The sequence below is a fragment of the Ambystoma mexicanum genome, chromosome 8 (assembly GCF_040938575.1).
Source record: "Ambystoma mexicanum isolate Mex_15411 chromosome 8, UKY_AmexF1_1, whole genome shotgun sequence".
Lineage (NCBI taxonomy): Eukaryota > Metazoa > Chordata > Amphibia > Caudata > Ambystomatidae > Ambystoma > Ambystoma mexicanum.
The window spans coordinates 4,389,081-4,404,021 of record NC_090929.1 but is presented as its reverse complement, the minus strand read 5'-3'; the positions used below and the strand labels follow the sequence as shown (position 1 = coordinate 4,404,021).

General features: G+C 55.4%; 1 protein-coding gene across 1 annotated transcript in view; it reads right to left on the bottom strand.

Moving 5' to 3' along the window:
- The window catches only part of EEIG1 (estrogen-induced osteoclastogenesis regulator 1), a 662,295-nt gene extending 650,057 nt beyond the window's left edge, over positions 1 to 12,238 (bottom strand). The window contains exon 1 of the mRNA XM_069609104.1: positions 12,035 to 12,238. The gene's annotated coding sequence lies outside the window, so the exon portion shown is untranslated. The remainder of the gene's footprint in view (positions 1 to 12,034) is intronic.
- Positions 12,239 to 14,941: the final 2,703 nt, after the last annotated feature.

Here is a 14,941-nt window from a genome sequence, read left to right as displayed (position 1 = left end):
GGAGTCACTTTCAATGTTATCACTCGTTTGTGAAAGTCTGCTGAGACAAATATGTAGTCGATTACGGAGCCATGGCTCCCGCTGTTCCATGTCAGGGCCGGCGGTATGTCACCTTGAGTGTGGCCATTCAGCATTTGCATGTTTCTTGCACACAGTTCGTTTGCCCATTTCGACGATACATTTTTTACCAAAGATGTCCTCGCGTGGAAGTGGTCAATGTTCAGGTCCCCGCAGAGTATTATGTTGGAGCCCTTTTGGTCCACAAGTAGGTGGTCTATAATGGTAGAGATTGCATCGATAAACTCGTCCTTCCCCGCTCTTCCGTGATTCCAGTATACATTAATGATCGTCATTTGATCAGTTACTAAAGACACACGATCAGTTCTGATAATCGTTGATTCTTGGATAAACAGAGTGGTTTACAGAATTAGAAATGTTGAAGCCAGATGCACTTCTTACCAACGTTATAAGTCCAGCCATAGGGCGCCCTTTTTCAGGTCGTATGGCAGGGTTTACAGCGATTTGAAAGCCCATTACAGTCGGGATGTCACTTAGCCAAGTCTCCTGTAAGCAGGCAATGGACAAGTCACCCAATCACTCACTGTTAAACAGATGACTGAAGCCTCGCGTGTTCCAGTAGCCTAATGAACATTGCTGAGTGGCAAACTCATTCTGGCGTTATTGTGGTTGATTACTATTCAGTGTTGCTGCCAGCCATTGCCAGTTTTGTGCTACTTCATGGGGGAGGCTACTTGTGTGAGGGTTGATCGTTAAATCATCAGATTTCGCTTGACCTCGTATAGTTATGCTGATCTGCTTACTTGCGTCGCTTTCTTCTGAGCATTGACCTTTGGCAAACGAGACATGTTTCTTTCCATTGGACGAAGGATTTTTGTTTATTGCTTTTGTTTTTAAAGCGTCGTCGCTTGAGGTCTTACAAGATAACGTTGGGTGTCCAATGGGACGATTCGAGGCTACTGCAAGCGATCCCGTTGGTAAATTGTGAGTGATCGAAGCACATTCTGAAAAATGTAATTGCGCATCTTGCTCGTTTGTTGATGCTACCGGCAGGCCATCTTGCATCTTATAGACATCAAAGCCTAAGGAGAGGAGGGACACATTTGCATCCAAGATAGAAGAGGCTATTAGGGGAGAGGTTATGTGAAGCACCACTTTGTCGTTTCGGCACTCTTCTGGAAATTCAACGATGTGCAAGTCGTCGGAGCTGATCGCGCGTAGCCCCGGTACATGGTGTAATAATGTTATGATGTTCCTGCGATTTAGGATCAGGTTGTCGGAGGACTGTAATCGCTCGACGAGTAATCTGACCAAGGGCTGATTAAATGAGCCCCTGGTTGGAGTGATCCTTTTCGGTATGTAGTTTCCTTTGTAAATTCTTGTTGGATAGTCCTTATTTTGTCTCGCTGGCTGCTTTGAGTGCTGAGGTACAGCCCTTTCCTCACATCCTTGAGCTTGGCTCTCCCTCAGGTCTCTGTCTTCTTGATCAAGGTCCATGCACTTTTGCGTTTGATGAATTCTATTTAACTCTTGTCGTTTCGCCTGCATTGTCAAGAAATTAGGACTCTTCGGCTGCGCCGTTGCGGTCGGCAGAATTCTCTCCTTAGCGTTTCCATGGCTGGGCTGTGCAAGGGAAGACTCTAAAGCCGCCTTAATTGGTGCGACAGTTTCTCGTGTTTGCACATCGTTCCCAATGAGAACAAGTCTTCCCGCCGTGGGTGCTCTTTCAGATTGAGTGTCCGTTTGCCTCTCAATACCAATTTGTAGTTTTTCACAGGACGAGGTGGTGGACTCAATGTCCTCATATTCAGTGTTATCGTGAGTTGACATGTTTAGCAGTTCGGTTGAAATTTCCTGCTCTGTACTCTCTTTGTTGGCTAAGTTGTCTCCACACTCAGTGACAGGCAGAATTACGGAGACTTGATTTTGAGTAGGCTTGTTGTTTTTTGTTTTCCGTGGCTAGCACTTGTACCACCTTGATGTTACGAAGGAATTTGCGGGCTCCCTTCTGTTTGTTGCCTTTCTTTGCAAGTAAATTTTTAGATTTTTTACGCTGGGGTGCGGTCGGTTGTTTACCAACACCCATGTGTAAGGGTGTCTCCGCCTCCTTATTAAAGATAGAGAATAGAGTTGGAACTGTGTTTGAGATGGAATTGAGCCCAACCAAGTTTGAGCTCTCAGTCTGGGATTGCGTGGTAGATGTCGATCAGCTTGGAAGTCCCTTAATGCTAAGTTTGCAAAGCATTTTGCTTGTTCAAATACAGTATGAAATGATACATCAGCAATTTCGATGATTGGGATTGTATGTAGGCTTGAAGCTTCCATACTCAGTGGTATGCTTGGGCTCCTAGTTGACAAGCTGTTTGTCTTATTGTTAGTGGCTGATAAGTTTGAGGGTTCCGTGGTTGGTGTCTGAACGTGTGACCTCTCAATGGGAGGTTTAGGGGTCAACTGTGGCGAGTTAGACTTTGTTGTTAACAGGCAACCAGATAGGTTTGAGGTGTCACCACTGTCGCCCGTTTCATGCATTTCTTCATCTGTCGCCGATCGGGTACAAGCGTTAGGTCCATTCCAGTTTGCTGTGGAGAGTGATCTTTTTCTGTCCCATTTAAATAACGCGAGATCTTCCTTTGCAACTTCGGCAAATAATTTTTTGTCGGCCGCGTCGTTGCTCCTTTGTTTGTTTATAAACTTGTAAAGTTCATCTAATGTTGATGTGCCCTCAAGCTGCTTCTTGTTTGTGACCACATATTTGTTCTAAGTTCACTACTTTAGAGTTGAGTAAAGCCAAAACAGTAATCAAGTCTTGGGTAGCCTCATGTAGATGTTCATACAGCTTTATGAATGGGGCAAGGGAGATAGTGTAGATAGCAACAGTTCTTGCAAGCCCGTAGATGACATTGCAATGTTTGCTGCGGAGCTGCGAGCCGATGCTTTGAGGCGATGGGACACTCTGTCAATACTGGCTCTGTTCCTTCTAATTTTTTTCGGGAATGGACGTTCAATAAAGGAAGAGTCAGTAGTCTCTTCACAATCCGAGTCAGTGTCAGAATTATCACTGCTCAAAAACTGTGGCATTTTTGTGTTTGAGACGCTAAAGGTTGGTAGGCACTTTGTTTTAGTGCTTAGCCTTTTCTGGGACAAAGGTGGTAAGCCAGTTAAGTCAGGGGGGGGCGCAGTCTGGTAACCTGTTTCAGGCATTTTTGCGCGTTTGCAAGGAATTTTCAGCGCCGACTCTTCACAGGGGTCGGCTATTCTCGTGTTGTTGCGTTTCAACGAGATTTTCGCCCATTCGATGTTGGTTTCTGATAATATATCAGATTTGTTGGTTTTCTGTGCTTTATTCAGTGTATTTAGCTTATAAAGCACGTTGTTTACAAGATCCAAAGAGTCTCGACGCGCATTTTGAATGTTAATTAATTCCGACATCACACAGCCGACTTGCAAGCCTGTGTGAGGGTCGCTAGGCATGTCCGCAACCCGGCTGCCAAATGTCTCTTCAACTGAATTTGTGTTTGGATTTGGTGTGTTGCAACTTCAAAAGCCTCCAGCATCTGACTCTGGGTTGTGAGAGGGGATTACGGGCGGGCCATATACCAGCGAACTAGCTCTCAGAGGAGGGGAGGCACTGGAGCCGGTATTGATTGTTCAACTGAACTATCGCATGTTCCGCACGGCGGCTCCCCTCGTTGGGTGGAACACACGGACGAGACCTCCAGAGTTTGTGTCGCCATCTACGAATCGAGCCGCGCCACAGACCGCGAACACTCGCTTCCGCCAACCACAGAGTCACAGCACGCCAGAGGTAACGTTGTGTGGCTTTCTGTACAGTTCGAAGTAGTGCCCGTGTCTGATGCTTCTAGTGTGTTATGTACCTCATGTGCTCTCAATGCTTTTGGTGCTTCAGGTTCAGAGTTACGTTGCTCTGATTGCTCTGGTGAATTACCTAAGTGTGAGGCTTGCAATGAGCCTTGCCGCACCTGTGTGTTGGAAGTTAGCTTTTCACAGAATACGTCATCATCAGGGCTGGCGTGTGTTACTGGAGCGGCAATGGCAATGGTGACAGACATTTTCGTGTGAGAAAGCGTGTCGGTGTCTTCACTCGTTGATGCACAAGAGTAATAGTTACTTACTTTGGTCTGCCGACTCCGTTGGGGCAATGCTCTACAGGTCGAAACAGAGCCCTCGCGTTTTTTCTGGGCAGGAGTTTTCGGTGAAGACATCACAGGCAACGTACTTAGTTGAGGACTGTCAGACATGGAGTCTGCACGTCGCAACTCGACAGACAGCTAAACAGCAAAGTACTCAGCCCTTTGTTCCTCAGGGCTCTTTCTAGATTACCTTGTTTACTTACCTGTTGGTGCTGCTCAATTTCTGCCTAACTTTGTCTTTCCTTCCCTTTTAAATTACTAAAGTGCCATTTTGCTCCCACTTCATTCTGTGAGCTTAACTTGTCTGGAAACTATTGGGAGTAGTGTGGTGTATTAAGAGTGTGATTTTTGAACTGCTTTACTTTAGTGAAATGTTATACAACTGATGTGTAAATAAATGCATAGTCTTTTACTCAGAAACCTTGAGTCAGTGTTTGTTTGAATCATAGTAATTGCTGTCCTTTGTGTAACTATTGATACTGCTCACTTGCTCTTGAGATGTCTGGCTGCTTTGCCACTGCTACCACTTTTACTGTGTAGTACAGGCTTGTACCAAAGGTGAAATTGTACTGACACTTAGTCTTAATTGTGTGTGGTGTTCCCAAAGGGTACTGCATATAATTCTGCCTAACACAGTGTGATTCGAAGACAAGGTTTGGTGCCATTAATCTGAAAATACCTATTTCAATCTGATCTCACATATACTCTTACTCCCCACTCAAGAACTGGAGCAAACACCTCTGATTTGGATCCCACTCCATGTGCATATCCTAAAGGCACATGCCAACTCATCAGAATTAATCCATGTGATGTACCCTCCAAAGAAACACATTTTGCTCTACACTGTGACTAATAAAACAGACTTTTTTTGTTAAAGAAAAGTGAAGAAGCAGCCTCGAGTGCCATAACTCCAGAACCTATGGCAAAAATTTCTTCAGACAAATCACATTGTTAATGTTGGCTATGGAGTAAATTAGGCTAGAACCCATGGGTAGCAATCTCGTGGCCTAGGGCCTATCCACATACCCGAATCACACTGCCCCAAGGCATTAGGATTCCGTCTCTCAAGCACGCACATCTTCCCCCCTCTTCCACAAAGGGTGTTTTGGCCTCTTGCCCTCTCATCGCTAAAGGTACCTGCACATCTTGCCCCCATCAACAAAGGTGTCTGACCATATCTCCCCCAAATCAATGAAGGTGTCTGCACATCTTTCCCTCCCCCCCAATCGATGATGGTGTCTGCACATCTTCCCCCCTCAATTGAGGTCCCTGCACATCGTCCCCCATCAATGAAGGTGCCTGCACATCTTTCCCCATCAATGAAGGTGCCTGCACATCTTTCCCCATCAATGAAGGTGCCTACACATCTTTCCCCATCAATGAAGGTGCCTGCACATCTTTCCCCATCAATGAAGGTGCCTACACATCGTCCCCCATCAATGAAGGTGTCTGCACATCTTTCCCTCCCCCCCCCAATCGATGATGGTGTCTGCACATCTTCCCCCATCAATGAAGGTGCCTGCACATCTTTCCCCATCAATGAAGGTGCCTGCACATCTTTCCCCATCAATGAAGGTGCCTCACATCTTTCCCCATCAATGAAGGTGCCTGCACATCTTTCCCCATCAATGAAGGTGCCTGCACATCTTTCCCCATCAATGAAGGTGCCTGCACATCGTCCCCCATCAATGAAGGTGTCTGCACATCTTTCCCTCCCCCCACAATCAACAAAAGGTGCCTGCACATCTTTCCCCATCAATGAAGGTGTCTGCACATCTTTCCCTCCCCCCACAATCAACAAAAGGTGTCTGCACATCTTCCCCCAAATCAATGAAGGTGTTTGCACATGTCTCCCCCAAATCAATGAAGGCGTTTGTACATCTTTCCCCCATCAATGGGAACTGGGGGGGCTAGGGGCGTGCTGGGGAATCACTGCTGGGGAATGGGGAGCATGTACTAGTCAAAGCTGAAGTCATTGGGGAGTCCGAGTTGGAGGGGACATGGGGTGCTGGGGAGTCATTCCTGGGAGAGGGGTTGGGAGAGTCCCTCCGGTGGGGGGGGGGGTGCTGTGGCGTCATTCCTGGGTGGGGGGTAGGGAGAGCCCTTCCTTGGGGGGGTGCTGTGGCGTCATTGCTGGGGAGGGGTGGGAGGAGTCCTTCCTGGGGGGGTGCTGGGGAGTCATTCCTGGGAGAGGGGTGGGGGGAGTCCCTCCTGGGGGGGTGCTGTGGTGTCATTCCTGGGTGAGGGGTGGGGAGAGCCCTTCCTGGGGGGGGGGGTGCTGTGGCGTCATTGCTGGGGAGGGGTGGGAGGAGTCCTTCCTGGGGGGGTGCTGGGGAGTCATTCCTGGGAGAGGGGTGGGGAGAGTCCCTCCTGGGGGGAGTGCTGTGGCTTCATTCCTGGGTGAGGGGTGGGGAGAGCCCTTCCTGGGGGGGTGCTGTGGCGTCATTCCTGGGTGAGGGGTGGGAGGAGTCCTTCCTGGGGGGGTGCTGTGGCGTCATTGCTGGGAGAGGGGTGGGGAGAGCCCTTCCGGGGGGGGGGGGTGCTGTGGCGTCATTGCTGGGGAGGGGTGGGAGGAGTCCTTCCTGGGGGGGTGCTGGGGAGTCATTCCTGGGAGAGGGGTGGGGAGAGTCCCTCCTGGGGGGGGTGCTGTGGCGTCATTCCTGGGTGAGGGGTGGGAGGAGTCCTTCCTGGGGGGGTGCTGGGGAGTCATTCCTGGGTGAGGGGTGGGGAGAGTCCTTCCTGGGGGGGTGCTGTGGCGTCATTGCTGGGGAGGGGTGGGAGGAGTCCTTCCTGGGGGGGTGCTGGGGAGTCATTCCTGGGAGAGGGGTGGGGAGAGTCCCTCCTGGGGGGGGGTGCTGTGGCGTCATTCCTGGGTGAGGGGTGGGAGGAGTCCTTCCTGGGGGGGTGCTGGGGAGTCATTCCTGGGTGAGGGGTGGGGAGAGTCCTTCCTGGGGGGGTGCTGTGGCGTCATTGCTGGGGAGGGGTGGGGAGAGCCCTTCCTGGGGGGGGGTGCTGTGGCGTCATTGCTGGGGAGGGGTGGGAGGAGTCCTTCCTGGGGGGGGTGCTGTGGCGTCATTGCTGGGGAGGGGTGGGAGGAGTCCCTCCTGGGGGGGGCTGTGGCGTCATTGCTGGGGAGGGGTGGGGGGGAGTCCTTCCTGGGGGGGGTGCTGTGGCGTCATTGCTGGGGAGGGGTGGGGGGAGTCCTTCCTGGGGGGGGGTGCTGTGGCGTCATTGCTGGGGAGGGGTGGGGGGAGTCCTTCCTGGGGGGGTGCTGTGGCGTCATTGCTGGGGAGGGGTGGGAGGAGTCCTTCCTGGGGGGGGCTGTGGCGTCATTGCTGGGGAGGGGTGGGAGGAGTCCTTCCTGGGGGGGGTGCTGTGGCGTCATTGCTGGGGAGGGGTGGGAGGAGTCCTTCCTGGGGGGGGGGCTGTGGCGTCATTGCTGGGGAGGGGTGGGAGGAGTCCTTCCTGGGGGGGTGCTGTGGCGTCATTGCTGGGGAGGGGTGGGAGGAGTCCCTCCTGGGGGGGGCTGTGGCGTCATTGCTGGGGAGGGGTGGGGGGAGTCCTTCCTGGGGGGGGGTGCTGTGGCGTCATTGCTGGGGAGGGGTGGGGGGAGTCCTTCCTGGGGGGGTGCTGTGGCGTCATTGCTGGGGAGGGGTGGGAGGAGTCCTTCCTGGGGGGGGGCTGTGGCGTCATTGCTGGGGAGGGGTGGGAGGAGTCCCTCCTGGGGGGGGCTGTGGCGTCATTGCTGGGGAGGGGTGGGAGGAGTCCTTCCTGGGGGGGGCTGTGGCGTCATTGCTGGGGAGGGGTGGGAGGAGTCCTTCCTGGGGGGGTGCTGTGGCGCCATTGCTGGGGAGGGGTGGGAGGAGTCCTTCCTGGGGGGGGCTGTGGCGTCATTGCTGGGGAGGGGTGGGAGGAGTCCTTCCTGGGGGGGGTGCTGTGGCGTCATTGCTGGGGAGGGGTGGGAGGAGTCCTTCCTGGGGGGGGTGCTGTGGCGTCATTGCTGGGGAGGGGTGGGAGGAGTCCTTCCTGGGGGGGGGGCTGTGGTGTCATTGCTGGGGAGGGGTGGGAGGAGTCCTTCCGGGGGGGGGGTGCTGTGGCGTCATTGCTGGGAAGGGGTGGGGGGAGTCCTTCCCCGGGGGGGGGTGCTGTGGCGTCATTGCTGGGGAGGGGTGGGAGGAGTCCTTCCTGGGGGGGGGGGGGGGGCTGTGGCGTCATTGCTGGGGAGGGGTGGGAGGAGTCCTTCCTGGGGGGGGCTGTGGCGTCATTGCTGGGGAGGGGTGGGAGGAGTCCTTCCTGGGGGGGGGCTATGGCGTCATTGCTGGGGAGGGGTGGGAGGAGTCCTTCCTGGGGGGGGCTGTGGCGTCATTGCTGGGGAGGGGTGGGGAGAGTCCTTCCTGGGGGGGGCTGTGGCGTCATTGCTGGGGAGGGGTGGGAGGAGTCCTTCCTGGGGGGGTGCTGTGGCGTCATTGCTGGGGAGGGGTGGGAGGAGTCCCTCCTGGGGGGGCTGTGGCGTCATTGCTGGGGAGGGGTGGGAGGAGTCCTTCCTGGGGGGGGCTGTGGCGTCATTGCTGGGGAGGGGTGGGAGGAGTCCTTCCTGGGGGGTGTTGGGGATTCATTGCTGGGGAGGGGTGGGAGGAGTCCTTCCTGGGGGGTGTTGGGGATTCATTGCTGGGGAGGGGTGGGAGGAGTCCTTCCTGGGGGGGGGGGCTGTGGCGTCATTGCTGGGGAGGGGTGGGAGGAGTCCTTCCTGGGGGGGGGGGGCTGTGGCGTCATTGCTGGGGAGGGGTGGGAGGAGTCCTTCCTGGGGGGGGTGCTGTGGCGTCATTGCTGGGGAGGGGTGGGAGGAGTCCTTCCTGGGGGGGGGGCTGTGGCGTCATTGCTGGGGAGGGGTGGGAGGAGTCCTTCCTGGGGGGGGGGGCTGTGGCGTCATTGCTGGGGAGGGGTGGGAGGAGTCCTTCCTGGGGGGGTGCTGTGGCGTCATTGCTGGGGAGGGGGTGGGAGGAGTCCTTCCTGGGGGGGGGTCTGTGGCGTCATTGCTGGGGAGGGGTGGGAGGAGTCCTTCCTGGGGGGTGTTGGGGATTCATTGCTGGGGAGGGGTGGGAGGAGTCCTTCCTGGGGGGGTGCTGTGGCGTCATTGCTGGGGAGGGGGTGGGAGGAGTCCTTCCTGGGGGGGGGGGGCTGTGGCGTCATTGCTGGGGAGGGGTGGGAGGAGTCCTTCCTGGGGGGGGTGCTGTGGCGTCATTGCTGGGGAGGGGTGGGAGGAGTCCTTCCTGGGGGGGTGCTGTGGCGTCATTGCTGGGGAGGGGGTGGGAGGAGTCCTTCCTGGGGGGGGGGGCTGTGGCGTCATTGCTGGGGAGGGGTGGGAGGAGTCCTTCCTGGGGGGGGTGCTGTGGCGTCATTGCTGGGGAGGGGTGGGAGGAGTCCTTCCTGGGGGGGGGCTGTGGCGTCATTGCTGGGGAGGGGTGGGAGGAGTCCTTCCTGGGGGGGGGGGGCTGTGGCGTCATTGCTGGGGAGGGGTGGGAGGAGTCCTTCCTGGGGGGGGGGGGCTGTGGCGTCATTGCTGGGGAGGGGTGGGAGGAGTCCTTCCTGGGGGGGGTGCTGTGGCGTCATTGCTGGGGAGGGGTGGGAGGAGTCCTTCCTGGGGGGGGGGCTGTGGCGTCATTGCTGGGGAGGGGTGGGAGGAGTCCTTCCTGGGGGGGGGGGGGGCTGTGGCGTCATTGCTGGGGAGGGGTGGGAGGAGTCCTTCCTGGGGGGGTGCTGTGGCGTCATTGCTGGGGAGGGGGTGGGAGGAGTCCTTCCTGGGGGGGGGCTGTGGCGTCATTGCTGGGGAGGGGTGGGAGGAGTCCTTCCTGGGGGGGGGCTGTGGCGTCATTGCTGGGGAGGGGTGGGAGGAGTCCTTCCTGGGGGGGGGCTGTGGCGTCATTGCTGGGGAGGGGTGGGAGGAGTCCTTCCTGGGGGGGGGGGGCTGTGGCGTCATTGCTGGGGAGGGGTGGGAGGAGTCCTTCCTGGGGGGGGTGCTGTGGCGTCATTGCTGGGGAGGGGTGGGAGGAGTCCTTCCTGGGGGGGGTGCTGTGGCGTCATTGCTGGGGAGGGGTGGGAGGAGCCCTTCCTGGGGGGGGGGCTGTGGCGTCATTGCTGGGGAGGGGTGGGAGGAGCCCTTCCTGGGGGGGGGGGCTGTGGCGTCATTGCTGGGGAGGGGTGGGAGGAGTCCTTCCTGGGGGGGGGGTGCTGTGGCGTCATTGCTGGGGAGGGGGTGGGAGGAGTCCTTCCTGGGGGGGGGCTGTGGCGTCATTGCTGGGGAGGGGTGGGAGGAGTCCTTCCTGGGGGGGGGGGGGGCTGTGGCGTCATTGCTGGGGAGGGGTGGGAGGAGTCCTTCCTGGGGGGGGGCTGTGGCGTCATTGCTGGGGAGGGGGTGGGAGGAGTCCTTCCTGGGGGGGGCTGTGGCGTCATTGCTGGGGAGGGGTGGGAGGAGTCCTTCCTGGGGGGGGCTGTGGCGTCATTGCTGGGGAGGGGTGGGAGGAGTCCTTCCTGGGGGGGGGCTGTGGCGTCATTGCTGGGGAGGGGTGGGAGGAGTCCTTCCTGGGGGGGGGGGGGCTGTGGCGTCATTGCTGGGGAGGGGTGGGAGGAGTCCTTCCTGGGGGGGGTGCTGTGGCGTCATTGCTGGGGAGGGGTGGGAGGAGTCCTTCCTGGGGGGGGTGCTGTGGCGTCATTGCTGGGGAGGGGTGGGAGGAGCCCTTCCTGGGGGGGGCTGTGGCGTCATTGCTGGGGAGGGGTGGGAGGAGTCCTTCCTGGGGGGGGGCTGTGGCGTCATTGCTGGGGAGGGGTGGGAGGAGTCCTTCCTGGGGGGGGGGGGGGCTGTGGCGTCATTGCTGGGGAGGGGTGGGAGGAGTCCCTCCTGGGGGGGGCTGTGGCGTCATTGCTGGGGAGGGGTGGGAGGAGTCCTTCCTGGGGGGGTGCTGTGGCGTCATTGCTGGGGAGGGGTGGGAGGAGTCCTTCCTGGGGGGGGCTGTGGCGTCATTGCTGGGGAGGGGTGGGAGGAGTCCTTCCTGGGGGGGGTGCTGTGGCGTCATTGCTGGGGAGGGGTGGGAGGAGTCCTTCCTGGGGGGGTGCTGTGGCGTCATTGCTGGGGAGGGGTGGGAGGAGTCCTTCCTGGGGGGGGGCTGTGGCGTCATTGCTGGGGAGGGGTGGGAGGAGTCCTTCCTGGGGGGGGGGGCTGTGGCGTCATTGCTGGGGAGGGGTGGGAGGAGTCCTTCCTGGGGGGGGTGCTGTGGCGTCATTGCTGGGGAGGGGTGGGAGGAGTCCTTCCTGGGGGGGGTGCTGTGGCGTCATTGCTGGGGAGGGGTGGGAGGAGTCTTTCCTGGGGGGGGTGCTGTGGCGTCATTGCTGGGGAGGGGTGGGAGGAGTCCTTCCTGGGGGGGGTGCTGTGGCGTCATTGCTGGGGAGGGGTGGGAGGAGTCCTTCCTGGGGGGGGGCTGTGGCGTCATTGCTGGGGAGGGGTGGGAGGAGTCCTTCCTGGGGGGGGGGGCTGTGGCGTCATTGCTGGGGAGGGGTGGGAGGAGTCCTTCCTGGGGGGGGTGCTGTGGCGTCATTGCTGGGGAGGGGTGGGAGGAGTCCTTCCTGGGGGGGTGTTGGGGATTCATTGCTGGGGGGCGCATTGCAGAGGAGGGCCATTGGAGGGGGGAGGGGAGGGTGGGGTGCAGGCTGTCGCTGGCAGCTTTATGCCGGTGTCCACGCTGCCGGGGGAGGGGCTTCATGCGCGGCGGGGGGGCATGTGAATGGCACGGAGAGGGCAGGGACTGAGGATCCTGTGGCGGGATTGGCCCGGGTGCTGGGGGTGGCCGGGCCTTCACACGGCCCCAACTTACCATCCTTTTCCGAGCCCGAATCCTTCCCCTATACGGCGCACTTTACGCACTTTACGCAAACACGGCGATATAACGCAAGACTGCCCATCTACGTAACCGGAGAGTTACGCCAATGGCGTAGCCCGACAGCCTATTCTCACCGCGCGACCAAACGAGCCTACGTTATGTGCGTGCCCTGATGCCAGCGGTGCTGCGTCTCCTGAGCGACACCTGCCATCGCGATACTACGAGTGGGAGCGCGAGAGCCAGCGCGGGGAGAATGCCGCCGCCATGTTGGAATGGGCAAGTTTCTCAGAGTGGGCTGGGCCTTCCAAGGGAGGTGGCCAGTGTGCAACACTGAGCCATACAAAAACCTAGAGCCCTGTCCACCAAATAATATGTGAACTGCAGCAGAGGGATTTTACTGCCTCTTCTGCTCTAAGGCGACACTGAGGCCCAAAAACCTAGAGCTCTGTCCACCAAATAATATGTGAACTGCAGCAGAGGGATTTTACTGCCTCTTCTGCTCTAAGGCGACACTGAGGCCCAAAAACCTAGAGCTCTGTCCACCAAATAATGTGTGAACTGCGGCAGAGGACTTTACTGCCTCTTCTGCTCTAAGGTGACACTGAGCCACACAAAAAACTAGAGCTCTGTCCACCAAATAATATGTGAACTGCAGCAGAGGGATTTTACTGCCTCTTCTGCTCTAAGGTGACACTGAGCCACACAAAAACCTAGAGCTCTGTCCACCAAATAATGTGTGAACTGCAGCAGAGGGATTTTACTGCCTCTTCTGCTCTAAGGTGACACTGAGCCACACAAAAACCTAGAGCCCTGTCCACCAAATAATATCTGAACTGCAGCAGAGGGATTTTACTGCCTCTTCTGCTCTAAGGCAACACTGAGCCATACAAAAACCTAGAGCCCTGTCCACCAAATAATATGTGAACTGCAGCAGAGGGATTTTACTGCCTCTTCTGCTCTAAGGCGACACTGAGGCCCAAAAACCTAGAGCTCTGTCCACCAAATAATGTGTGAACTGCGGCAGAGGACTTTACTGCCTCTTCTGCTCTAAGGTGACACTGAGCCACACAAAAAACTAGAGCTCTGTCCACCAAATAATATGTGAACTGCAGCAGAGGGATTTTACTGCCTCTTCTGCTCTAAGGTGACACTGAGCCACACAAAAACCTAGAGCTCTGTCCACCAAATAATGTGTGAACTGCAGCAGAGGGATTTTACTGCCTCTTCTGCTCTAAGGTGACACTGAGCCACACAAAAACCTAGAGCTCTGTCCACCAAATAATATGTGAACTGCAGCAGAGGGATTTTACTGCCTCTTCTGCTCTAAGGCGACACTGAGCCACACAAAAACCTAGAGCTCTGTCCACCAAATAATATGTGACTGCAGCAGAGGGATTTTACTGCCTCTTCTGCTCTAAGGTGACACTGAGCCACAGAAAAACCTAGAGCTCTGTCCACCAAATAATGTGTGAACTGCGGCAGAGGACTTTACTGCCTCTTCTGCTCTAAGGTGACACTGAGCCACACAAAAAACTAGAGCTCTGTCCACCAAATAATGACTAATCCCCCACACTAACGTGAGATGGGAGTTTAGATTCTATTAAAGACAAGGAGGCGATTATTATGCATATCAATCTACTCTGAAACCACAGCAGCAAAGAAACAACTTTTACAAACAAAAAAGTTTCAACAACAGAACTAGATAAAGTTCAATGTCAATGCATGGGGAACTCCCCAAACCATCATGGAGGATAGGTCATACCCTGCAGGGGACCAATGAGCAGGGACCCTCCTCTATATATGTCCATTACTCTAACCCCAACCCCTCTTTCTGCAGCTGACTTGCACCAGACGCCCAATGGAACGGTTGAACTGTGTAGCGCAGAGAAAAGGATCCAGCAAAACCGGAGACCTCAACCTTTCCGCAGCCTGAAGCAATGAAGAAGTTCTTCTGGATAGGACTTCTCACCCGAAATCACGCACTCCAGAACTTGTAACTGCGATCCACACTTCTGAGCAGAACCTCAACTCGCACCTGTAAGAACAACAAGCAAGAAGGGTGGGTGGTTGAGAAGAACAACAAACCAAAGAATGTTCTCACTTGAACCACCTGTGTACATGCATATCACAATTGTCATATCCTATCATATCCGGTGTGGGTGGGAGGGATAATAATCGCCTCCTTGTCTTTAATAGAATCTAAACCCCCATCTCACGTTAGTGTGGGGGATTAGTCATTCTATGACAAGACAGGAGGCTCATATTATGCAAGTTCAAAGCCCTTGCATCTCATTAGTACGTACAAAATGATCCAATATAATAGATAATATAATAAAATAATAGGAAAGGAAACATTTTTTTAAATGCTTTCATTAAATCAATCTGTTGACCAATCAGAGAATTGCCCAAGACTAGGTTGCCCGAAAAGCTGTCTTATAATGCAAAGTCAAATCCACTGCAAGAAAACAGGAAATGTGCCAATTCCAGCGTTCCTTACAGGCCACCAAAACCAACTGGTTAAAAGAGGGGAAAACATTGAACAAAGTTTTCCTATACTAATAGGTTAGGACAAAACCATCTGAAATAAACACCTATGTTGTTCAATCAAATATTCAAAACACTTAAATTCGTACCATTTTTGGGGACCTAGAAAGCAAACCAATGAAAACAAACACCTAGCTCTCCTGGAGATAAAGAAAAGTACCCCATAGGGGTGAACGTCTTATAGGTTCCATCCCATGCATTAAAGGAAGATATCGCATTAGAAACAGGGCATGTCACAGAACTACACTGGGGAACCAAGAGGGAAAGACAAATCTTCAAAAGGGTGAAATGGGAGTAAAAAATCATTTTTATAAATTTTGTAATAGGACAATCCATCCTGAGCGGAGCTGAAAAGCA